Consider the following 27,690-nt stretch of genomic DNA (forward strand, 5'->3'; position numbering starts at 1 on the left):
CCAGCTCACTGGCATATTTTTAGTTTTCATCTCACCGCTTTATTTGGCAATGACGACTACCCCCAGCCTCCCCCCAAATATTGGTTACATCCCTGAACTTTTTTCTTCTTCTACATTCTCCCTATAGACAGTTGTTCCATTGTATTTATTTTTTTTTAATCTTCATTTTATTGAGATATATTCACATACCACGCAGTTATACAAAACAAATCGTACTTTCGATTGTTCACAGTACCATTACATAGTTGTACATTCATCACCTAAATCAATCCCTGACACCTTCATTAGCACACACACAAAAATAACAAGAATAATAATTAGAGTGAAAAAGAGCAATTGAAGTAAAAAAGAACACTGGGTACCTTTGTCTGTTTGTTTCCTTCCCCTATTTTTCTGCTCATCCATCCATAAACTAGACAAAGTTGAGTGTGGTCCTTATGGCTTTCCCAATCCCATTGTCACCCCTCATAAGCTACATTTTTATGCAACTGTCTTCGAGATTCATGGGTTCTGGGTTGTAGTTTGATAGTTTCAGGTATCCACCACCAGCTACCCCAATTCTTTAGAACCTAAAAAGGGTTGTCTAAAGTGTGCATAAGAGTGCCCACCAGAGTGACCTCTCGGCTCCTTTTGGAATCTCTCTGCCACTGAAGCTTATCTCATTTCCTTTCACATCCCCCTTTTGGTCAAGAAGATGTTCTCCGTCCCACGATGTCAGGTCTACATTCCTCCCCGGGAGTCATATTCCACGTTGCCAGGGAGATTCACTCCCCTGGGTGTCTGATCCCACGTAGGGGGGGGAGGGCAGTGATTTCACGTTTCAAGTTGGCTTAGCCGGAGAGAGAGGGCCACATCTGAGCAACAAAGAGGCATTCGGGAGGAGGCTCTTAGGCACAACCATAGGGAGGCCTAGCCTCTCCTTTACAGCAACCGTCTTCCCAAGGGTAAAACCTATGGTAGAGGGCTCAACCCATCAAACCACTAGTCCCCTATGTCTGTGGTCATGTTAGCAACCATGGAGGTGGGGTAGGCCAATACCCCTGCATTCTCCACAGGCTCCTCAAGGGGGCACTACATCTTTTTTTTTCCTTGTTTTTCTTTTTTTTTATTTTAACTTTCCCTTCTTTTTTAAATCAACTGTATGAAAAAAAGTTAAAAAGAAAACAAACATACAATAAAAGAACATTTCAAAGAGACCATAACAAGGGAGTAAGAAAAAGACAACTAACCTAAGATAACTGCTTAACTTCCAACATGTTCCTACTTTACCCCAAGAAAGTTACATAATATAGCAACATTTCTGTGAACTTGTTCCTACTATATCCATCAGAAATTAACAGACCATAGTCATTCCTGGGCATCCCCAGAACATTAAATAGCTTATCTGTTCTTCTTGGATTATTGTTCCCCCCTTCCTTAATTGCTCTCTATTGCTAGTTCCCCTACATTCTACATTATAAACCATTTGTTTTACATTTTTCAAAGTTCACATTAGTGGTAGCATATAATATTTCTCTTTTTGTGCCTGGCTTATTTCGCTCAGCATTATGTCTTCAAGGTTCATCCATGTTGTCATATGTTTCACGAGATCGTTCCTTCTTACTGCCGCGTAGTATTCCATCATGTGTATATACCACATTTTATTTATCCACTCATCTGTTGAAGGACATTTGGGTTGTTTCCATCTCTTGGCAATTGTGAATAATGCTGCTATGAACATTGGCGTGCAGATATCTGTTCGTGTCACTGCTTTCTGATCTTCCGGGTATATACCGAGAAGTGCAATCGCTGGATCAAATGGTAACTCTATATCTAGTGTTCTAAGGAACTGCCAGACTGACTTCCAGAGTGGCTGAACCATTATACAGTCCCACCAACAATGAATAAGAGTTCCAATTTCTCCACATCCCCTCCAGCATTTGTAGTTTCCTGTTTGTTTAATGGTAGCCATTCTAACCGGTGTTAGATGGTATCTCATTGTGGTCTTAATTTGCATCTCTCTAATAGCTAGTGAAGCTGAACATTTTTTCATGTGTTTCTTGGCCATTTGTATTTCCTCTTCAGAGAACTGTCTTTTCATATCTTTTGCCCATTTTATAATTGGGCTGTCTGTACTATTGTCATTGAGTTGTAGGATTTCTTTATATATGCAAGATATCAGTCTTTGGTCAGATACATGGTTTCCAAAAATTTTTTCCCATTGAGTTGGCTGCCTCTTTACCTTTTTGAGAAATTCCTTTGAGGTGCAGAAACTTCCAAGCTTGAGGAGTTCCCATGTATCTATTTTATCTTTTGTTGCTTGTGCTTTGGGTGTAAAGTCTAGGAAGTGGCTGCCTAATACAAGGTCTTGAAGATGTTTTCCTACATTATCTTCTAGGAGTTTTATGGTACTTTCTTTTATATTGAGATCTTTCGTCCATTTTGAATTAATTTTTGTGTAGGGGGTGAGGTAGGGGTCCTCTTTCATTCTTTTGGATATGGATATCCAACTCTCCCAGCCCCATTTGTTGAAAAGACCATTATGGCTCAGTTCGGTGACTTTGGGGGCCTTATCAAAGATCAGTCGGCCATAGATCTGAGGGTCTATCTCTGAATTCTCAATTCGATTCCATTGATCTATATGTCTATATTTGTGCCAGTACCATGCTGTTTTGGCAACTGTGGCTTTATAATAAGCTTCAAAGTCAGGGAGTGTAAGTCCTCCCACTTCGTTTTTCTTTTTTAGAGTGTCTTTAGCAATTCGAGGCATCTTCCCTTTCCAAATAAATTTGATAACTAGCTTTTCCAAGTCTGCAAAGTAGGTTGTTGGAATTTTGATTGGGATTGCATTGAATCTGTAGATGAGTTTGGGTAGAATTGACATCTTAATGACATTTAGCCTTCCTATCCATGAACATGGAATACTTTTCCATCTTTTAAGGTCCCCTTCTATTTCTTTTAGTAGAGTTACATAGTTTTCTTTGTATAGGTCTTCTACATCTTTGGTTAAGTTTATTCCTAGGTACTTGATTTTTTTTAGTTGCTATTGAAAACGGTATCTTTTTCTTGAGTGTCTCTTCAGTTTGTTCATTTCTAGCATATAGAAACATTACTGACTTATGTGCATTAATCTTGTATCCCACTACTTTGCTAAATTTGTTTATTAGCTCTAGTAGCTGTATCGTCGATTTCTCAGGGTTTTCTAGATATAAGATCATATCATCTGCAAACAATGACAGTTTTACTTCTTCTTTTCCAATTTGGATGCCTTTTATTTCTTTGTCTTGCCGGATTGCCCTGGCTAGCACTTCCAGCACAATGTGGAATAACAGTGGTGACAGCGGGCATCCTTGTCTTGTTCCTGATCTTAGAGGGAAGGCTTTCAGTCTCTCACCATTGAGTACTATGCTGGCTGTGGGTTTTTCATATATGCTCTTTATCATGTTGAGGAAGTTTCCTTCAATTCCTACCTTTTGAAGTGTTTTTATCAGAAACGGATGTTGGATTTTGTCAAATGCTTTTTCAGCATCTATTGAGATGATCAATTGATTTTTCTCTTTTGACTTGTTAATGTGTTGTAATACATTGATTGATTTTCTTATGTTGAACCATCCTTGCATGCCTGGAATGAACCCCACTTCATCATGGTGTATGATTTTTTTAATGTGTCTTTGGATTCGATTTGCAAGTATTTTGTTGAGGATTTTTGCATCTATATTCATTAGGGAGATTGGCCGGTAGTTTTCCTTTTTTGTAGCATCTTTGCCTGGTTTTGGTATTAGATTGATGTTAGCTTCATAAAATGAGTTAGGTAGTGTTCCATTTTCTTCAATGTTTTGAAAGAGTTTGAGTAAGATTGGTGTCAGTTCTTTCTGGAAAGTTTGGTAGAATTCTCCTGTGAAGACATCTGGCCCTGGGCATTTATTTGTGGGAAGCTTTTTGATGACTGATTGGATCTCTTTGCTTGTGATGGGTTGGTTGAGGTCTTCTATTTCTTCTCTGGTCAGTCTAGGTTGTTCATATGTTTCCAGGAAATTGTCCATTTCTTCTACATTATCCAGTTTGTTGCCATACAGTTGTTCATAATATCCTCTTATAATTTTTTTAATTTCTTCAGGATCTGCAGTTATGCCACCTTTTTCATTCCTTATTTTGTTTATATGGGTCTTCTCTCTTTTTGATTTTGTCAGTCTAGCTAGGGGCTTGTCAATCTTGTTGATCTTCTCAAAGAACCAACTTTTGGTGATATTTATCCTCTCTATTGTTTTTTTGTTCTCTATGTCATTTATTTCTGCTTTCATCCTTGTTATTTCTTTTCTTCTACTTGGTTTAGGATTGGTTTGCTGTTCATTTTCTAGCTTCTTCAGTTGATCCATTAGTTCTTTGATTTTGGCTCTTTCTTCCTTTTTAATATATGCGTTTAGTGCTATAAATTTCCCCCTTAGCACTGCTTTTGCTGCATCCCATAGGTTTTGGTATGTTGTGTTCTCATTTTCATTCGTCTCTATATATTTAGCAATTTCTCTTGCTATTTCTTCTTTAACCCACTGATTGTTTAGGAGTGTGTTGTTTAACCTCCAGGTATTTGTGAATTTTCTAAGTCTCTGATGGTTATTGACTTCTAATTGTATTCCATTGTGGTCAGAGAATGTGCTTTGAATAATTTCAATCTTTTTAAATTTATTGAGGCTTGTTTTATGTCCCAGCATATGATCTATTCTGGAGAAAGTTCCGTGAGTACTAGAAAAGTATGTGTATCCTGGTGATTTGGATGTAATGTCCTGTATATGTCTGTTAAATATAATTCATTTATCAGATTGTTTAGGTTTTCAATTTCCTTATTGGTCTTCTGTCTGGTTGATCTATCTATAGGAGAGAGTGATGTGTTGAAGTCTCCCACAATTATTGTGGAAACATCAATTGCTTCCTTTAGTTTTGCCAGTGTTTCTCTCTTGTATTTTGTGGCAGCTTGATTGGGTGCATAGACATTTACGATTGTTATTTCTTCTTGCTGAATTGCCCCTTTTATTAGTATGTAGTGGCCTTCTTTGTCTCTCAAAACTTCCCTGCATTTGAAGTCTATTTTATCTGAGATTAATATTGCTACACCTGCTTTCTTTTGGCTGTAGCTTGCATGAAATATTTTTTTCCATCCTTTCACTTTCAATTTCTTTGTGTCCCTGTGTCTAAGATGAGTCTCTTGTATGCAACATATTGATGGTTCATTTTTTTTGATCCATTCTGAGAATCTATATCTTTTAATTGGGGAGTGTAATCCATTTACATTCAACGTTATAACCGTGAAGGCATTTCTTGAATCAGCCATCTTATCCTTTGGTTTATGTTTGTCATATTTTTCCCCTCTGTGTATTAATATCCTTTATTGTACCCATACCGAATCTGTTTCGTACTGAACTGTTCTCCAAGTCTCTCTGTCCTTTCTTTGTTTCTCTGTCTGTAGGGCTCCCTTTAGTATCTCCAGTAGGGCAGGTCTCTTGTTAGCAAATTCTCTCAGCATTTGTTTGTCTGTGAAAAATTTAAGCTCTCCCTCAAATTTGAAGGAGAGCTTTGCTGGATAAAGTATTCTTGGTTGGAAATTTTTCTCACTCAGAATTTTAAATATATCATGCCACTGCCTTCTCGCCTCCATGGTGGCTGCTGAGTAGTCACTACTTAGTCTTATGCTGTTTCCTTTGTATGTGGTGAATTGCTTTTCTCTTGCTGCTTTCAGAACTTGCTCCTTCTCTTCTGTGTTTGACAGTGTGATCAGAATATGTCTCAGAGTGGGTTTATTTGGATTTATTCTATTTGGAGTTCGCTGAGCATTTATGATTTGTGTATTTATGTTGTTTAGAAGATTTGGGAAGTTTTCCCCAACAATTTCTTTGAATACTCTTCCTAGACCTTTACCCTTTTCTTCCCCTTCTGGGACACCAATGACTCTTATATTTGGACGTTTCATATTATCTATCATATCCCTGAGGTCCATTTCAATTTTTTCAATTTTTTTCCCCATTCTTTCTTTTATGCTTTCATTTTCCATTCTGTCATCTTCCAGGTCACTGATTCGTTGTTCAACTTCCTCTAGTCTTGTACTATGAGTGTCCAGAATCTTTTTAATTTGGTCAACAGTTTCTTTAATTTCCATAAGATCATCCATTTTTTTATTTAGTCTTGCAATGTCTTCTTTATGCTCTTCTAGGGTCTTCTTGATTTCCTTTGTATCCCATACTATAGTCTCATTGCTCGTCTTTAGTTCTTTGAGTAGCTGCTCTAGGTGCTGTGTCTCTTCTGGTCTTTTGATTTGGGTGCTTTGGCTTGGGTTATCCATATCGTCTGTTTTTTTCATATGCTTTATAATTTTCTGTTGTTTTTGGCCTCTTGGCATTTGCTGAACTTGATAGGGTTCTTTTAGGATTTGTAGACCAATTGAAGTCCTTATCTCTGATTTATCAGATCTACAGCTTCGTGGAGTACACTTTCTCTAACTAACCAGCAGGTGGCGTCCACGAGCCACCTGTTCTCCACAAGCCAGTTCTCCCCTGCTTAGCCTTTTTGGTGAGTGGGGGAGTGAGTTTTGTGGGGCCCAATTGGTGTACCAAGCTTGCGTGTGTAGTTGGTGTTGCCTGCCCTGTATATGGGGCGTGTTTCTGGGCAGTCAGGGAGGGGGGGTGGCCCTAACAATCAAATCTCCCTGGTGATCCTAGAGTTTTAAAGCTGCTGCAATAGTCTAATCCTTCAGTTCAGCCCTGCCACAGTTTGTCTCTGCCACTGACCCACAAGTCCTTGGTATTGGCGTATGGCTCCTGAGACTTGCAAGTGGGCCCCTTTTCCAGGCTGTGCACCCTGGGTCCTCTGTTGAGGGATGACTGTGCTATGTCACAGGTGAGTGCCGTCCCCCCAGGGCAGTTCTGGGCTGCTGGGCTGTGTAGGGAGGCTCCCAGTCTGCTCAAATGATGGCTGAATGGGGCTTTGTTAATTCACACTGCTCCACCTTCCCAACTCTGGGACAATCAGCTGAGGTTGCAGGGAAGGCTAATGTCCACGCCCAGTTTTGTGGTGTGTGCCTGTTATTTGAAGCACTTCCGTCACACTGGGTTGTCTGGGGCAGCTCTGGGCTATGGGCCTGGCGATGGGCAGGAGTGTTTCCTGTCTACCAGGATGATGGTTGTGAGCGGACACCCCCCTTTTCTTGGGAAGTTGTGGTGTTTAGTGAATTTTCTCAGCCACTGGATTATTGCCTTTTGTCTCAGAGCTCTCTTAGTTCTGCTCTTGACTTGACGTGCCCAAATTGCAAGTCTTTGAAGCTTTCTGTATTGGGCTTCTTAGAGTAATTGTTTTAGAAAAAGAAAAAAGGATTAAAAAAAAGGGCCCTCCTCAGAGATCTAATGGGTTATTGAAATGCTAAGAGACAAAGCAATTAGGGCCATTAAGGAAAGGTCCACAGGGCAGAGAGATCAGCTTTTCTTCGGGATTTGCATATGCGCCTCAGGGCCTGAGCTCTGCCCTTCCCCTTTCTATGTTCACCAGAACTCCAAAAATCCTCCGCTTTTATTTTGGAGTTTTTCGTGTTGTTGTTTTTCTATGCCTGTCTCCTCTCTGCTGGGCTGGCTGCTCTCAGATTCTCTGGTGTCTGGTCTCAGTCTATCTATGGTTGGAGTTTGGATTAGTAGAATGAGTTTCCGATAAGGGCTGCCACTGCAGTTCTCCCTTCTCCTTCCCGGAGCTGACAGCCCCTCCTCCCCCGGGACTGAGCCTGGCAGGGAGGGGCGCGGGTCCCCTGGCTGCAAAAACTTACAGATTTCGCTGATCTCAGCAGTTCCACGTTTTCATGAGTGTTGTATGAAGTATGCCCAAAGTCAGATTGCTCTGTGGTGTCCAGTCCACGCAGTTCCTGGCTTTCTACCTACTTTCCTGGAGGAGTAACTAAAACATACAGCTCACCAGTCCGCCATCTTGCCCCGCCTCCGTGTTCCATTGTATTTAAGCTCAAATCTTTGAAATGAGACAAACTTAAATTTTATATTCTGGTTCTGCTACTCATGAGCTATCAAACCTTAGAAAACCACTTAACCTTTCCAAGCCTTAGCTTTCTCTGATGATAATAATTATTAATAACAATAATTATCTCATTTCATAGAGTTGTTGAAACTCTAAGCATTGGCTTAGGTCAGTGCCGACACTCAGAAATCTCAATACATGGCAGCTATTGCTATTTTACTGTTATTTTTGTTATCGCAACCCCCACAGTGATACCATCTTCTCATTATTTCCCCTGACTTTAGCACTTGGTTCATGATGCTCATCTCTATGAGTTCCAACCCAAGCTTTGAACCATGCTTCCACTTTCTCTGGAATGTCCAAGGCACCTCCAGCTCTACATGTTCCAACTGAACTTGCTATGTTTTTCCTAAAACATGCTCTTCCTCCTGTATCCTGTCTTGCAGCTGGTGGCCTGATCCATGTGGTAACCAAACCAGAAACTTCTGGGCCATCAAAGACTCCTCCCATCTTCCTCATCACCCCTGTCTAATCAATCTCCAAGGCTTGTGGATTTTAATTTCTGAATAGTTTAGAATCTACGCATAATCTGTCTTAGTTCAGGCCTGAATGATCTTTCGTCTGGTCTATTGCAAGTCTTTCACTTAATTGGTCTCCTTTGGCACAACATTTCTCCATTTCAATCCATCCAGTATACCAGTTAGTTTAATCATTCTTAAGTACAGGTTTGCTTGCATCTACCTTCAGCAAAAAGTCCTTCATTAATTTCCACTGCCTGGTAAAATTTCCTCATCTGACACTTGAAACCCTCTGCTGTATGGCTCTAGCTCACTTGTCAGTCTTGTGTCTGGCTACACCCTACCTTCAAGCCTTTGCTCTGAAAACTCACTGATGCTGGAAAAGGGCACCATGCTTTCTGATCACTCCCTGAATGGAAATGCCTCCCCATTCCTCACATTGTCTTCTTATTTTCTTTTTCCCGCTTTCTCTAAATTTCAGTTCATATGCCATACCACCAGGCCTTTATTCCCTTCCTCCCCACAGGAAGAGGTTGTTGCCTTTGGGCTCAGCCCCTCTGACAGCCCACATCCTAAAGGCCATGGCAGTTGTGCATTGTCTCACCTTTCCTACTTGATTGTAGACTCCCAAGGACCAGACCACTAAGTCCCATTCACTTATCCCCCATGTTGGCCAGCACAGCACCTGGCACATATTTCTTCCACAGTGTTAGTTGAATGAGTAAACAAAGATGCCAGTAGAAAGGCCATGAAGACAAAACATACCTGGATACTCCAAAAATATCATTCTCAAAAAAGGGCTACTCTTCCAGACCTCACTCTAGTAAATTGGGCTGTTGATTCAACTAACCAAAGTGAATCATTTCTCTATATTATATTCTGGAATTTGAGCATTAGGCACAAGTCAAAGAAAAAAAAGGAGGGGGGTGGGTAGGAGCCACAGGGCCCAGTTGTGATGTCATTGCTACTCAACTATCATATCTTGATCTTAAAATTTGCCTGGAAATAATTTTCATCTTCATTAAAGGCTTCTAGAGAGCTATCCTCGCATCCACCCCAAACTGTTCAACTCTTTAGGAAGCTCTTTCCACCTGGTGCCTTCTTATTTGACCTTTCTAGCTTTCCAAATGATTGCCTACCCCCACCCCACACACTTTCTTCCCATACTGTGAATCTGCATTAAGAACACACAGTGATGCAGAGTTAGGTCAATGATGGGCACTCTGGAATCTGTCCAGACTCGTCTTACCCAGCAGCCACTGCTCTGGCTCAAAGCATTACAGCATTCTGGAACTTTCCCCAAAACATTCCCAAATGCAGCTGCTGGGTTTGGGCCCTCTTTCTATTAATTAGCAAAGTGTGCAAGGATCGGATTGAATACAATTCTTGGCGCTATTTTGTGTGGCTTTTTAAGTTGAGACAGAACATATCCCCAGTGCTGTGCCAGTGATAGACTCTCAGCAGCAGAACCCATCAGGGCAATCACAAGGCAGCTGCTTCACCGTGGCCCCCACATGCTATGTGCTGTATGTCCATTCTAGGAAAAGAAGTTTCCACCAGATCAGTTATTAATTTTCTTGCCTACTTTGGCCAACAGAGAACTAGCCCTACCTCTCTTAAAAAAGGAAAATGAGCTTGTCCAAACAAAGCCTTAAAATAAATTGCATGAATGTCTAAGACTCAGAAAATGGAAGACTACATACTCACTAATTAGATATTTTCCTCTGAGTTAGACATAGTCTTCAGCCTCTGACATTCAGTTTTCTTATCTGTAAGAGAGGGTGATAACACCTGCTTTTCTTGCCCAAATATTACATGAATCTGATCATATGAATACCTGCTTTGAAAATCAAAAAGCACCACATGAATATACTTCTTATTTTACATGTACTGTATAAGTAACAAATAACTCTGAGTCTTCTTATCTACATATAAAAAGTTCCCTCCACCCTATGTGTTTGTGCTAATTATCTTAGTCTCTCCTGTCAAAATTCTGTATACTAACTTGGAAAGACACTCTGATACTTTTTACCAAGCACCTGGTATCTGGTAGGTATGCAATAAGTACTCATTGAATTAGTTAATTGATTAATAGTGTAAGCTTTTCCTGACATGCCTAAGGTTATTAGTCTGTGACTGCACTCACATTTCTTCGTTCTATGATCTTCCTATACATTTTATGAAAAAATTGGGCAGCAGCGGATCTGGTGCTATGGACTGAAATATCTTGTTTACCTTCAGCTTGGACTACATAAAAGTTTCTCTTCTATTCCTTAAATGTCTTCTTGGTTATTTTCTTGGATTAGGACTAGAGGTGGTAAGTGAGGAACATCCAAGGAGCTGAAGCCCAGAAGGGAAACATAGGAGGAGGTAGGTGTGTGCCCAGGACTTTGATCAGAAGATCTGGATTTGAGTCTAGACCCTGACATAATGTCCTTACATAAAAACATGGTAACAAAAAGGTTTGTTATGTGGTAAATAAGACAATATGAAGGACTAATCATGTTCACATTATGAAAGATGTAAGCAAGGATCCTTGCAGTTAAAACATTGTTTCTTTGATCATTGAAATATAAACATGATCTAGGTTCTTAAACGAGCTGTCATATTCTTCTCCAAATTATTTCTGGGTGCTTCTGGGAATTGAGCGCCACGCTGGGTGCTTCAGATACATTGTCCTCCTGGAGCTTTCCAGTCTAGGTCTGCTCTGGCTTTAGCATTGTAATATATATCTAGTTTTCTAATATTCCTTATTTCCCAAGTGTTCTGCATTCTTTAGTCTTACTAGAGTACTTTATCAAGTATGAGAGTCACCCTCAAAAAAGCTGAATGACAGCAGACATGTAGCTGAAGGCTGAGTACATTCCAGGAAAATGAAAGTTTTAAAAGTAGATTAGTATCTCATCACACCACATGGCCACATGAGTGATCAGATGCACCTATAGGTGTTATTGATCAAAAAATAGAGCATGTTAGATATACTTGTAAGTGTGAGGGATTACATCATTAAAAGAATTTAGAAATTGTAATTGTTTCTTATTTCGGTTAGAAACAGTATTGGAGAAAATTTTAGATTCATCACCATATGGATAACTTTAATTCTAATTTGCATTTTAATGGAAATGAAGCTCCAAATGCCTCATCCTCTTCAGTTTTGAGAGAGTACTCCTTTTATAGGTCCCTCTAGCTTGAGCAAACCAGAGTTCAGCTGGCATCAGGCGTTCTGGAGTTAGTTCACACTACCTAACATCCATGAAGAATCCTTAAAAACTGCCCCCCAAATCGTGTGATTCTCTTTTATAAAGAAATGTTTTCCCTTAATTTTAAAAGTAATCCATACTCTGAAAAAGAAATATAAAAAATAAGTTGTCTGGATCCCATCATCCAAAAATAACCACTGCATAGATTTTTATGTCTTTCTTTTCTCTACATACTTAAAGGATTTTAATTTTTATTGTTGTTTATGTTTTTGCAAACATGGAATATCAGGCATTCTATTTGTAGACTACATGAGTTCCCTCAAAGCATATTGTGAATATCTTTCCTAGTTCATAATATTGATCAACATCAAAATTCTTACGGCTACAATGCAACACTATATGAATATGCCATGATTTATTTAACTTGTCTCCTATCGATAGCTATTTAGATTGTTTCCACTTTTTGTTACAATAAACAATGTTGTAACAATAATCCTTATATGCAGATTTTTGGTTACCTTTACAATGATTTTCTGACTTAAGAAGGTACCCAACAACTTGAAAGATTCTTTAGAACAAAACATTTTGACATAACTGGAAAAAGGAAAATTTTCAGCTCTTTAAAAATTACCAAGCATGTCAAGGTAATTCAAGGAGAGTCTTCAGCAAACAGTGCTGGAAAAAGTGGCTATTCAACTGCAAATAAATGACCCACTAACTCTACCTTACACCACAAAATAATTAACTCAAAATGGATCACAGATCTAGAGATAAAAACTAAAACAATATAAAATTCTAGAAGAAAGCATAAGCGAAAATCTTCATGACCTTGGAGTAAGCAGATTTCTCAGGAGGCAAAAAAGTACAAACCATTAAAAAACTGATAAATTGAATTCCATTCAAATTAAGGAAATGAAAAGGCAAGCCACCAATTGGGAAAAACAATTACAAAACATAAATCTGGTAAAGGATATCAAGGATATATAAAGAACTCTAACAGCACAATAATAAGAAGACAAACAATCCAATAAACAAGTGAGCAAAAGGCTTGAAAAGACACTTCACCAAAGAAATTGTGCAAATGACCTATAAGCATATAAAAGACGTTCAACATCATTGCCATTAGGGAAATGACAATTAAAATCACAATGAGATATCACTACACACCCACCAGAATGACTAAACTAAAGATTGACAGGAATGTAGACAAAATGCTGACAGGAATGTAGAGCTAGAACCTTCATACATTGCTGGTAGGAAGGTAAAACGGTTCAGCTAATTTGGAAAACTGTTTGACAGTTTCTTATAAAATTAAACATACACTTATTATACAGCCTAACAATCTAGCTTCTAGGTATTTATCCATGTGAGAGGAAAATATGTGTCCAGGCAAAAACTTGTACATGAATGTTCATAGCAGCATTATTCGTAGTAGCCAAAAAGTAGAAACAACCCAAATGGCCATCAACTGGTGCATGGGTAAATAGATTACAGCGTAATGGAATCCTACTCAATAATAAAAGTCAACAAACTTCTGATACAACCAACAACATGGATGAATCTCAAAAGAATTATTCTAAGTGAAAAAAGCTAGACACAAAAGACTACATATTGTATGATTCCATTTATATGAAATTCTATAAAAGGCAAAAGTATAGTAAGAGAAGCAGGTCAATGGTTGAAAGGGGGCAGGGGTACTGACTGCAAAGGAGCATGAAGGACCTCTCTGGGGTGATGAAAAATGTCTATATCTTGAGGTGATGATGGTGAATACGTTTCAAAATTCATTGAATTGCATACTTAAAATTGGTGAATTTTATCAAAAGTAAATTAAACCTCAATTTAAAAAAAATCATGTAACTCTAATTTGTAAGGTGTACAAAAGATATTCTCACCCCATTCCTAAACTTCTTCCCATCCTTCAACTCACAGGGATATGTGGTGCCCCCTTTTTTAGTAAAACTGAATTTTTAAAATTGTTTTGATTCATCAAAATAGCTTTCACATCAACAAGCTGTGACAAATTGATCACATCAAAATGACTTGTTTCTTCCTAACTTTGGCCAGGCCAAGATTGTGTTTGGATACTAGACATCTAAATGCAGACTAAAAATTTCAGTCAATGCTCCAGATATTTAGAAACTACTTAAGTGTTTGGTACTACATGGGCTGAATATCTGAGTTTTTTTAACTTTTCATCTGGATGGTCAGATGCAGAATGAACCTAAGAATACTGAGGTAGGTGGCTTAATGGAGTTCCAGGCAACTGGAAATACAGGAACAAAAGATGTAAATTTGAGAGTTCACACTTAAAGCAAGTCAGGAAATACGACTGCACCTTGGAGATGTGAGTGAGGGAGATTGTTGATGTTACAAGAATTTTTGTACCTCAGGAATTGATGATGGTGGTGATAACAATAGCAGTAGCTTGTATTTTTGAGTCCTTACTATGTTCCATGTTCTGTGTTAAGCTATTTACATTCATTATCTCATTTATTCTTCACAATAGTCTTGTGAATGAGGTACTGTCAATAGACCCAATTTATTGAGGTGAAAACTGAAGTTCAAAAAGTTCAAGAATCCTCCCCAAATTTTTACAGTTAGGAAATTGTGGTTGCAAGGCTCTAACTCTAGAAAATGGTTCAGAGAGAGACATAGAGCTGCAGGGAAAACTAGAGCATTGACTATGTTTGCATAAAGCAGCAGATTGGAGCCAACACAAATGGCCAGCAGTTTTAGGGGGAGCTGGTGAGGGCTCCATGGGAAAATGAGCTGCCAGGCCATTGTAAGGGTAACAAGATGAAGATGAAGAGAAGGAAACAATATGACAGTCACAGAAATTTTAGAGATGCAGCTTTTGCCCGAAAGACATTTCAGCTTCCACTGCTCTATGGTTAAGAGGCATTGGGCAGAGCTCCATTTCAATCTAAGACAGTATCAAGGGAAAAGCGATCAACTTTCCCCTTAACTCATTATGAAATTTTAATGATTATTTTCTTTCTCATAACTTCTGCCAAAACCTCCATTTGTTCGAGAGGGCCTTCCACCCATAAAATGCAGATCCATGGCAGGATAAAGTCCTCTACTGCCCCTTCAATCTGACAGAAAGTGGTGTCCCTGTCAGACCAGAGCCATAACATGCCTATTTGATTTTGTAGACATAACCAAGAGATTTGTGTGGATCAAAATTCTCTAGATAAATCTGGTCAGGTGTTTCAAGTATTCAAAAGTTAGTTAAGTATTACTTTCTGCTGACCTAAAATTCCCTTGTTCTTTTTTTGGGGAAATGGTTTATAAAATAGTAAGAGCTTGTGTCTATTAAGCATTTCTCACGTGCCAAGCACTTTGCCTGCATTTCACATGCATCATCACATTTGACTTTCATCACAACCCTCTGAGGGAGATACCACTATTATCCTAATTTTACAGCACAGGAACTGAGTTTAAAAACATTTAAAAATACCCAAGGTCAAAACTGAAGCCTGTGATTGACTGGCAGCCAAGCCCTTTATCCTCACCTGTACTCCTTCCCAACCTTCCCCTTGAACCCCAAACTACTGAGAGGCAGATGGGTGAAAGGCCTGCATTTCTGCCCCATCTGTATCTCTTTGTGAGTGGAAACCTGGGCAGCACAGAAGCGGGTTGTGCATCTGCTGATGGCGGACTCGGGAATTCTTGGAAGCCAAGTCCCCAGGCCTGGAGGTGATCATGCATCAGCTCAGTCCACCAAGTCTCCTCTTTTCCCAGCGTTTATGGAAGCTCATGGAGGATTCATTAACTTGAGCAAGTTCTACTGGAGTGTTGTAAAACATCAGTAAACACACTCTTAACAGTCAGTTAAGTACGGACAACTTCAAGCTCCTTCCTGGGAGCTAGTCAAGAAGAGAAAAGCAATACTAAGGTGAAATCCCACCATTAATTCAGAAAGGGATTGAGAGGCTGCTCTTAAACAGTGGCTGTTGCTTCTTACAGGGTGCTTTCCACGTGACTTGGGATTGTTTGCTTTTTTTTTTTTTAATCAGAGTTGTGGGTCTACAGAAATAACCATGCATAAAATACAGGATTCCCCTATACAATCCTATTATTAACACCTTGCATTGATGTGGTAAATTTGTTACAATTGATGAAAGCATATTTTTATAATTGTACTCTTAACTATTATCCATGGTTTAACTTAGGGTTCACTGTTTGCTTATTTTTTCAAGAATATTAGGAGGATGGCAAGAAGTGGAGAGATCTGAAAAGAAAGAATTTTTCTCTAAGCCTTCTCTCCACTGCCTCTTTACTGTAAAAAGCATTGCTAATAACCCATGCTTTAAGGAGTCAGAATAGTAGTCACCCCCGGGGAGGGATAGTGATTGAGCAGGAGCACAAGGAATACTTCTGGGTACAGGCAAATTTCTGTTTCCTGAGCTGGGTGCTAGTTACACAGGTATACTAAATTTGAAAAATTAATCAAGCTGCATATATATGTATGTTTTCCTGTATTTATATCATGCTTCAATGAAAAGTAAAAAAGAAAGAGAGAGCGCTAGAGAGAGAGAGAGACACTGCAAGTGGAGACGACCAATGATGACCAATTAATAAATTTACCCTCTTTTAATCCTCTGGAGCACAAAACCTGGCATGAAATGTAAGTTAAAAGTTGTCAGGTCTTTGCAGCTCTGCTAAAGATCTCAGCAATGGCCACTGTCACGGGTTCTGGCTGGTGACGGCCATGAGCTGATCTCTACTGACGGCTTTGGATACTCCCACAGAGAAAGAGGAGAGGGGGAAGAGCAGAGGCCAATTAACTCTGACTCCTGCCTTCTGCCAAGGCCAGAGCTGCTTGTTCCTGCTCATTTTCCACATTTCAGTTCAGATTCTAGTTACTGTCAGCACTAGGATGACTGACACAGATTCCTGCCTTGGCTTTTGGAGAAGATGGGATGGCTGTCTGCCCTGGGCAGAAGGATTCCCAAGAGGCAGCTCTTACTGCCTGTGTGCACCTTCTTAAAACCCAGAGGACTACCAAGGTGGAGCTAGGAAAAGCCCAGGAATAGAATACATCTACCAATTTAATTTCAGCAGTTACAGCAAGTATCCTAAAAATTCCAAAGAGAAAAAAAATGCCTTTTCTTCCTCAAATCTCATCTCCATCAATAGCACCACAAATTTGCATTAAATAAGATGCTTCTGGGCTAGAAAGAAAAGAGTTGACGTAGGGAACTTCAACCATCACCCTCCTCTATACACACACGCACAGGAAAATAAGTGATGGGAGAGTATGAAACAAGATTGATCAGGTATTGACCATTGTTGAAGCTGGATGATAGGTCCATGGGGATTGTTTACTAGTCTCTCTATTTTGTGTAATTTTTGAAATTTTCCATGATTTAAAAAATTTTTGTTGTGGCAAGAAGGTATTTAAGGTGAGTGCCAGAAGATTAACGTAAATGATAAATCTAATAAGGTTAAATTCACAAATGGAGATTGTTTTCGTTTACAGGCTGCTATGACAAATACCACACAATGGGTTGGCTTAAAGAACATGAATTTATTTTCTCTGAGTTTCAGAGGCTAGAAGCCTTGCTTCCTCCTGGGTCAGTAAAGTTCCGGTGCTGGCTTGCTGCGAGCCTTGGGGTTCCTTGGCTTGAATCCCTGCCTCATGTCACATGGTGATGTCCTCTCCTTTCTCACTTCTGGGAGTTCCAGGTCCTCTTTATATGGCCTCCAGTAATCTGGAATAATTCCCACCTTCACTCATTTGGGCCACACCTTAACTAAAAATAACGTCTTCCAGAAGTCTTATTTACAATGAATTCACACTTACAGGAATGCAGATTAATTAAGAACATGGCTTTTCCCCCCTCAGGTGTCATAACTCAATCTACCACAGAGAACAATACTCAGGTTATAGAAGAAAACCTCTTCCCATTTGTTCCAGTTTGCATTATGCAAAATACCAGAAATGGGTTAGCTTTTATAAAGGGGATTTATTAGGTTAAAAATTTATAGTTCTAAGGCCATAAAAGTGTCCCAACTAAGGCATCAACATGAGGACACCTTCACCGAAGAAAGGCCGATGGCACCCAGAACACCTCTGTCAGGTGGGAAGGCACTTGGCTGGTGTCTGCTGATCTTTGCTCCTGGCTTCTGGTTTCAAAATGGCTTTCTCCAAAATGTTTCTGGACTTCTGTCTGTCTTAGCTTCTCTCTCTCAATTCCTGTGTATCCTTGCTTGTTCTCCCGGGGCATTTCTCTCTAAGTGTCTGGGAGTCCTCTTTTAGCTTCTCCAGGGCAAACTCTGGGCTTCATCTCTTAGCTTAGTATCTCCAAATGTCCTTCTGTCTGCATCTCCCAGCTCTCCCAGCATCTGGATCTGTGTGGGCTCTCAGCATCTCCTGGAGGCAAACTCTGGATTACATATCTTAGCTTCTCTCCAAAATGACTCTCTCAGCTTTCCTGAGCTCCATCTCTCCATGAGAGGACACCAGGAAACTAATCAAGACCCATCCTGAATGGGCAGGTTCACACATCCATGGGAATAATTTAATCAAAGTTCTCACCCATAGTTGGGGGGTCGCATCTCCATGGAAACATGCAATTAAAAGTTTCCACCCCACAAGATTGGATTAAAGATTATGGCTCTTCTGGAGTCCATAACAGCTTCAAACTGGCACACCATTCTTTTCATTACTGTCAGGATTGGACATTAAAGGGGAAATCCAGCAGGTGAAGAAGTTTATCATAATTTTTATTTAATTTTTCTATTAGGAAAATTGTTGATTTACAGAAAAATCATGCAGAAAATGCAGAATTACCATATACCATCTACCTCACACAAACAGAGATTTCCCTATTATTAACCCTTTGCATTATTATGGCACTTTTGTTACAATTGAATTATTATTGTTATTGTTATTATTATTATTATTCTATTAGCTATTGCCGATAGTTTACATTAAGTTTCATTGTCTGTCCGCTGGTTTTTAAAAAATTTCTCTAGTAACATATATCCAACCTAAAAGTTCCCCTTTTAACCACATTCAAATATATAATTCAATGGTGATAATTACATTCACAGTACTATGCTACCATCACCACCATCTATTACTAAAACTTTTCCATCACCCCAAAGAGAAACTCTGTACCAATGAGCATTAAGGCTTTTCTACCTGATGCAATAGATAATACTTGGGCTTTGGAGCCATGCTGTCCTAGGTTTGAACACTAATATTCTGCTATTTACTGGACATGTAACCCTGTAAGCAATACTTAAGTTCCCATAGCACAGGTTCCTCAATTCCAAAATGCAGAATCATGGTAAGACCTAAATGTGTTAGTGAAAGTGCTTCACAAAGTGCCTGGAATATAGAAGGTGTTCACCCTTAACTATGTTGCTTTCTTATTACTATCATTATCATCATCACCACCATCACTGAAACAAAGACTCTGCATATGGTATAAAGTACATGGAACATTAATCCAGTACTTTTTCTAAGAATTAACATTCTCTTCCACAGTCTTTTTGATTATAGCAACATTTATCAGCCCAAGATTTACCCAGAATTTATATGATTTTAGCCATGAAACCCTGTATCTCAAGCTAACATTTGCTTTCTCTCAGCTGATCAGTTGTGATGCCTGGAAGTTCACCCATGACATCCTAATCACCAAAATTGACACCCTTTTCTTGTTTCTCATGCTACTTGACTCTTCTGCAGCCCAAGAGCAGTTGACCGGTCTTCCTACTGAAATTGTATTTCTCGTCTTCCCTAGTGCTGGACTGCCCTGACTCTCCTCCTACTGCCCTTACAACTTCATCCTTTTCCTTCTAACTCTTTCTCCTCTCACCCTTTAAAAACAAGAATTTCTTTAGTTCAGTCTTTGACCTTAGCCCTCTTTGGATATATCTTCTTTTATTTTTCCAAACATCTCCTCCATTCAGATGACTCCTAAACTCCAGCTGTACCTTCAGAGGGGAGCAGGACTCTTTGTGTGGTCATTGAGTGTCCACCTCAACCTCAACATCTAGGCATAGGTATCTCATCTGAGCCCAGAACTGTCTTTCTCTCCAGATTCCTCCATTAATCCAATCCCCCAGGATGGAAATCTTAATTTTATGTCTAATTCCTTCTCTCTCCTCTATAGAAAGCATCAAATTAGTAACCAAACCTTGTTAATTCTTATTTGACCACACAGATCATATTCCTATTGCCAACAAATTAAATTGGACCCTTTTACTTTTCTTAGTATTATTGAAAGGTCCCCTCAATGGTTTTCTCAGCTCCAATATCTGTCACCTCCATTCCATCCCCAACATCTATGTCAAGTTATTCTTCCTTCCCAAAACACTGTTGACCTTGACACTCAGAGACCTTCCATGACTCCCCATTGAATCGCATCTAAAACCTTCAGCTTAGCATTCGAGGCCTTCCATAATTGATTCTAGTATGTTTTTATAACTCTCCTCCCCTCTACTCAAAACTGAACTCCATTTAATTTTTTTACTCATTCTCTTCCAAATATAGTTTGCTCCTTAAATTCATCTTGCTTTTGCTTAAGCTGCCCCCCACCCCATCCCACCACCACCACCACCCCACCACCACGCCCAGGACTGCCTTGCTAACTCCATCCTAACTACCAACACCAAGGTCAGATTCTGCTTCCTTAGTCATGAGATTCTTCATTCCCCAGCTTGAACTAATCACTGCTTCCTAAAGAAGTCCTATAATTATTATTCATATAATTCAACTGTCTACTGGTATTTCTGTAATTATTGCTTTCTATTGTTAAGTGTTTTATTGTTATTTAAGTTTGCATGTTTGTAATTCTTGTGTCTTCAACTAGATTATTTACCTCTTCATTAGAAAGAGATAGGCTTATCTTCTTTGTATCTCCAAAAGAATCTGAGGGTATCTTGCACATGGTAGAAGCTCAATAAATGTTAATTGAATTTGTTAGCTTTTTGTCTATATAAGTTCAGAGGTGCTTACTTTCAACAGTTAGGACCCATCCAGGGTCATCACTTCATATTCTTTCAGTTACCAAGCTTTTATGGTGGTCCTCAGAGCTTTGAGAAAGCATGCATCTCCAAGATACTGGTACATACAGTGATGATTTTGTACCTAATATCCTTCTTCTGTCTTCCTCTCCCATATATGGCAGATTCAGCCTTTTGTTCTACAATTAAACCAACTGAGTATGATTTCTAAAGAATGAAAGTAGAGAGCTAGATTAAGTCTGCTGCAATAATGTGAAGTAAGTATTTTCTTCTCCCAATCCCACACAGATTTCACTTAACAAAGTTGCAAAGCAATGTGGGCTTGGTTATCCACGGCTATTTTCTTGTAGCTTTACTTAAAGTGCTTTGAAAAGGGATGACTGTGGTATGCTCATTGACCTATATATAAGAAACTAGGGATCTATAAACCGTGAAATACAGTCAACTAGCAATTATCCTCACACAGCTTCAGTGTGCTCCTGACAAATAATGACCAGTGCTAAATCACTGATCAGACATCTGCCTCCTGCTCACTCCCAGCACACTTTACACAGCCACACTGAAAGTAAATGCTTACTTTGTCCAGCTCATGAAATTTCAACCTAGGACAGGTTGGAAAATAAGTATCATCTCATGTGCCAATATCTATTGATTTATGGTGGCTGCCTAGAGTGCAGTGATGTGAAGAACTCTAAAGCCATATCCAGGCTCAGCAGAAAAGGTCCCTTAGTGATGTCTGCCATGGGCAAAGGAGGGGTGTGTGTTGGTGGCTGAAACATGAATTGCTATCCCTGGCCTGAGCAAAACTTAAGACACTGAACTCCTCAATGACATGAATTCTACTTTACTCATCTTTGTACCTATTTACCTCTCCTTTCCCTTTCACCCAGACTTAGTGCTGTGTCTGCCAAGAAATTGGCACCATTTAAGTTCCAGTTACTGTGGCTTCATGGTGTTTCTCAAATGGTTGCTTAGATGTATCTGTGGCCATAGCACATATTGTTGTCACAGTTTCTCCTTACCCTTTATGTTATGTTTCATGACATAAACTGGTTGGCTTAAACAACAGAAATGTATTTTCTCATGGTTTTGGAGGCTGGAAATCCAAAAATCAAGGTATTGGCAGGTAGTGCTTTCTCCTTAGTCTGCAGCGTTCTGCTGATGGCTTGTCAGCATTCCTCTGTCCCATGGTGATCTGTCTCTGTCTGTCCCCTCACTCCCACTTTCGTGTTCAAATCTCCTCTCCTTATAAGGACTGTAGTCATATTGGATTAAAGCCCACCCTGATTCAATTTGGCCTCATCTTAATAGGCTCTTCATAGACCCTATTTACAAATTAGGTCACACCCACAGGACCGGTCGGTAGGAATTGAGCGTATCTTGTGGAGAACATAATTCATTCCCCAACACACTTCTTGTGGAAATAGTCATCAATTTTCATTTGGGAATCTGCTTATCTCCCATTTCAGTCCATGTAGTTCCAGGAAAGATTACATGACCTCATTGTGACACATAATTTAGGTCAGCCAAAAACATCATTGCATTTCTCACTAATTGGCTTAGGAAGGGCATATGACCCAATCAGGCACAATGAGATACCTTGGGATTTTTGCTAAGGGGCTGATGAGGGAGCCATCTCTCTTCCTGCTTGATGGCTTTGAAGCAATGAGCTACCTTACTATCATATGGAGCCTGAGACTTCTAAATTAATCAAAAGTAAAACCAAGTCAAAATATGAAGAGAGCACAGTTGTGTTTATATCATCTAAGCCCCCTAATCTGGCCACTCATTGAGCCTTAACTACCCCCATCATTAAATTCCCTTTTCTGCTAAGCCTTTTTGACTTTTCTATCACTTGTAACTGACACAGTGCCCCTGGGAGATAAACCTTTACAAAGGCCTTTGAATTCCGCCAAGTACAAAAGACGGTAATAATATCTAAAGAAGAGTAAGGGGAAGGCCTGCTTGCATGATATTTATGCTGCTGTTAGGAAAGATTAAACCCTGCCAAAATAAAACATAGCAATTCAAAAGCAAAAGGTTTGAGAACTGACGGCCATTTGGGTCTGTTTTTTGTTTTAGGCTGCTGCCCTCTTCTGTGAATGCTGATAATTGAGAACAGGCTAAACTTTGCAAGTGCTTTAGCAGTAGTTCAATTAGGGCAGTAAAGGAAGTTTGGCGGCAGAGTCACCATCTGAGTGGCGTCGTTGGGGCCACCCCTAAAGCAGGAAGCGAGGCCTCTTCTAGAACCACCAGGGCTGAGCCAGGGGGCGATGGGGACATGGGCCAGCCACAGGCAAGACCAAGGCCGGAGCAGGGCGCTCGGGTCTCACACACCTGGAACACTTTCCACAGGTAAGGGGGAGGGGCCCTGGTCAACCAATACACGAAGGTGGTTCCCAGGATGAAAGTTCTTCAGGAAAGTGTCCACCCTCTCCAGCATTTGGCAGCTTTGTTGTGTTACTTGAGCTCTGGACTCGTCAGAACTTTGCCCAGGGGGATAGGCTCATGGTTTAGTGAGTACCTTTGACATTATTAACCTGGAGTAACTTGAAGAGACAGTAAATTCTTGGCGGCAATCCTGTTCCCTTCATCTTCTGTTATATTTTTCCCAACTAAAAATAGTAGCTTCCTATTTCTCCAAGACCAGGCTCAGAGGATGCCTCAAACATCAATGTTGAAATACTTATTTCAACTGCAGGAAAATGAGTCTGTTGTGTCTCAACAGAATTGCTGTCTGAGGCAAAACTATCTTTTGCTGCAACACCCCCGCTAAAGCCTGCAAGAAAGGGTCACACAAGTATCCACAAAGGGAAAAAATCAGCAAAGATTTCCTTTCTTCTCTCTCTCATTTTTCCTTTTAGCTCTGAGCTATGAACGTGCTTTAAAGTCCAAGTGATGAGGCCATATCTGAATGGTTCTTGTTCTTCTGGATGAGTTCAAAGATACCAAAAGCCTGCCTCTGAGGCAGAAAAGAAAATGATGCTTTTTACACAGCCCCCAAAAGAGTTTAAAGTCTGTGGGCTTCACAGAAATCCAAAGGTGAGAACCAAGAGGGAAGTTCAAGATTGTTCCCTGAAGTTGGAAGATCTGTTTTGTTTTTCCTGCAGACAAATCAAATTCACACAGCTGTGCCTCTAAAACAATTAGACACACCTAGAAGATCGCACCCAGATGCCAAGAAAATGTCCCCAGGAGACAAACAGTAAACATTCTGGCATCATATACACTGATTTGCTTTTTAAATTCTGAGGTCTTTTCACATAGATTTTACTCAGATAAAAATTCAAGCATCTGAACCATATGCCTAAGTGTTTTCTTGATGCTGCTAGCCTGGGCAGCTGGCAAAATATGATCGAGGGTTGATAAAACATTCTGACAAAAGCACTTCAGAGGGGTCTGTGGGACAGGGTCTGAAAGATGTCTGCATTTTAAAAAGGTACTAATTGCTCAAAGGATGAAACAATTCCTCTGAAATCAGTAATAGAACACAGAACAATTCTGAGAGAATCTCAGAGAAAAAACCTGCATGTTTTCTCACTCACACTGATAAAGAGGGCGAGCATAACCACAAAGAGGAGGGTGAGTTGGAAGACGGACTGACAGGAACTTTTCAGGCACCCATAGATTCTTCCAGAAGTGTGCCCAAAACTTGGCTTTAGCAACTCAGCAAGAAACAAACAACAAAAATCTATTGCCAAAGTATTGGTGGAAATGAGGTTGTTGGTCCCTGTGCAAACCTCTGATGTGCACGGGTTCGATCATGCCAGCAGTTGTTGCAGAAGTTTGTCAGGGAGACAGGGAAAGAGACTGTGGCCAAGGGGGCGGCTGAATGTCACATCCTCGCAGTCAGTACCATCAACCCTCCAGGGGGAAGATGAACCCCACACCTGGGCCCTGGTCCACTTCTTTGCATGTGCAGTTATGGTTTCTATATTAGCAATCAACAGATGTCTGACAATAATGTATCAAACATATAAAATCCCATGCTACCAGACAGTGAAACCAAAAAAGGACTAAAATGACCAAATGGCATTTGAAAGGATCAGGACCAAGGTACGTCAAGCCCCACTGCCATGTTTATACAGCCACAGTGCCTCCACATCAGGGGATAGCAGAGACTCCAGGCTCACAGATGATCATTTCTCATCTCTAGTTTTCATCTGAAGAACTTAAACTTGAAGATGAGTAAATAGTGCATCTAACACAAAAAACACCTACATTGGAGTCAGATTAGGACCCTCAGCTCTCGATCCCCATCACCAAAGATATCTATGGTAAGAACGGATGAAGCAAAGCAAACAAAGACCGATAGCTTCTAGACAGCTATGTATGCTCCAGTTACTGCTATCTGCAAAAATATGATCTAAACAAACAGCAGCATAAAAAAAAAATCCCAAGGTTATTCAGTATGCACAGAAAACACATTAGTCTTTGGTGATGTCTCCAGGAATTAATTGAGTATAAAATATTGTGCAGAAATGGGGATGCTCTCATGGTAATGAAGAAGGATAATGGTTTTACAAAATACAGCACTGAGCCCAGGGTCCCATTATCCTCCCATCAGTCCCCTTCTCTGTCTCTTCCTTCCGCCCAGACAGCAATGCATGACTGAGGGAGTAGCTAGATTGCTAAACCCAGAGCATGATTTACAGATGAATCACGGCTTTGTGGTTGTCTGTTCTGTCAGAACTCAGGAGGGAATCACTCTCGGATGGTAATGGCCTCTTTAATGATGTTACTGAGGCAGCAGCATGTCTTCTCTAAAAGATAAACCAGCGTTATGCACACCTCATAGGGTCAATTAAATTCCTTTGAGCTTATTTACCAACTTGAAGATGGCTGAATTCTCTGTGCACAGAAGTTTCCGAGTAAGATTACGCCAATGACTCACTCTTGTGTCTCATTGGTGCAGGACAATGGGGTGACTAGTCACATGGTATATGCATGGCGGCTGCTCTCTCCCCTTCAGAATGTGCTGGAATTCAGCCTTCTGCCTGGCTGGATTTCTTAGTTTGGGGAATTTTTGTATGCTTGCCTTGGGAGGGAGAAATAACCACCTTTGCAACCACCTACTCAGGAGGTCTTGGAACTTCTGGTTCACTTATCATTTATTGAACACCTACTATGTGCCAGGCTCTGAGCTTAGTCCATGCATATATTTCATCTCATTTGGGGACAATAACCACCTCTTGAGATAAGTATCATCTCTCCCCTTTAGACAGACTGATACTCCAAGAAACTATGTTTCTTGCCCAAAGTCAAATGAAATACTAAGTATTTGAAAAATTTGAACCACTATCCCAGCACCACCTCTCCAGGATTATCATTTTGCCAACACAGCAGAACCAGAAAGGAGCTCCACTGTGTATTGATCTATATCAACAAAGTCATGTCTGCAATATTCTCATGTATACAAAATATGAATGCGTCAGCATTTGCCCAGCTCATTAATAACATGCCTGCCACTTACTGGGGACTGAGGGACAGCAGTGGTTGTTCCTTTCCTCCTGACACCTGGGCTGGGTCTTGTCCATGCTGCTTGCTTCCAATTCAGAAATTAGTGGGACATTCGATAGAAAGACCACCCTGAAAAGTAACACCGGAACACTGGGTCCTTTTGTCATGTTGGTAGTAACGCCGGCTAAGCACACACTCCATGTGGGAAAACACTTTAGGTCTGTGTGTTTGTAATGATTCAAGGGGTGTGAGGTGACTCAGGAGACACTGTCAACTGTTAAATAACAAATTGCCTGATAATGAAATGCCCTCTGCAGGTGAAAAGTGGCACATGGGTCCCAGTATATAACCGGTAATATGGTGGCCGAAAGAAGTATTAGAACCTGCTAGAGTAGGGAAAATTCAGGTGGTATGTGAACCACCCAGTGCTACCAGCTCCCTGTTATCCAGTGCCTACTTTCCCACCTCTTCAGAAAAAGATAAGGATCAAAGTAGTCAATTTTACCCCATGTTAGAAGGAATGATACAGCTGTATTCAGAAGAGGATATAATTATAAATCAACACACATTTTGGATTATTTGTGAATTTATATGGTCTGGTTAGTACAGAGAATTGGAATATGGAGAGAAGCATATTGAAGAATATTGAGTTTCACTGTGAAGGAAAGCTGACATAATCACCATCTCCAGTCTACTTCTCTTATTGCATCAAATCAACACTGGCCACCGTGGTGGGGATTACTCTCACTAGATAACTATGTATCTGAATCTTCCTCACATTGGAATCTGTTCATCTTTTGTCCAAATCCTTGACTCTCAGTGCAGCTGGGTGTGTGGTCCACAGGAATTACTGCCCTTCCTAGGGGTGCTATAGAGACGTCAGGGTCAGAGGTCACTAAGCTACCAGGACACTTCTCAAACTTTTCACCCAAATGTCCCAAGAGCAGCAGGGAGTCAGCACATTACACTTGGACGGTTAGCCCCAAGGCCTTCAGCAAGTGAATGACTTCTTCAGAATCTCATGTTTTATCTTAAAAAACTTGTGCAAACCTTACATTTTGGCACATGATAAGTCCACATATTTTAATATAAAAATAATCTTTTATACTGCTTATGTGCTTAGAGCAGACGCTTCAGGAAGATGCATCATCCAGATCCTCTGCTTTAAGTGTCACTGTGCATTCTGAGGGTGTCAATAGAGGTCCTTAAAAATCAGGGCAAAGGGAATGAGCTAGGAGAAACGGAACAAGAGAATCCATCTGGCCAAAGGAAGGGCAGAGTTAAATTTATTGTGCAAATGTGTGTGTGCTTGCTGTCCTGGTTGTACTGGTAACGCAGCCACCTTTTCACAGAAGGGAACAATTGTCATAGGGCTACTGGATGGCTTGTTTCCAAGGGCAGGGCTCCTGGTCTGCAACCAAAGTCTGACTCACTGGAAGCCTCGGCACTGACCCAGCCTGGAAATCCCCGGAGAACCTTCCCGGTCTCTCTTTTCTTCCTCAACAGCAAACTGGAAGGTGAGTGTCCCACTGTTGTTCTCCAGTACC

The 27,690-nt window shown here is 40.3% G+C and overlaps 1 long non-coding RNA gene across 1 annotated transcript in view; it reads right to left on the minus strand.

Annotated features, from left to right (window-relative positions):
• Nucleotides 1–26,228, minus strand: part of LOC119507986 — a 44,886-nt gene extending 18,658 nt beyond the window's left edge. The window contains exon 1 of the long non-coding RNA XR_005211373.1: nucleotides 26,157–26,228. This is a non-coding gene — a long non-coding RNA (uncharacterized LOC119507986). The remainder of the gene's footprint in view (nucleotides 1–26,156) is intronic.
• Nucleotides 26,229–27,690: the final 1,462 nt, after the last annotated feature.

Source organism: Choloepus didactylus, chromosome 13 (assembly GCF_015220235.1).
Source record: "Choloepus didactylus isolate mChoDid1 chromosome 13, mChoDid1.pri, whole genome shotgun sequence".
Lineage (NCBI taxonomy): Eukaryota > Metazoa > Chordata > Mammalia > Pilosa > Megalonychidae > Choloepus > Choloepus didactylus.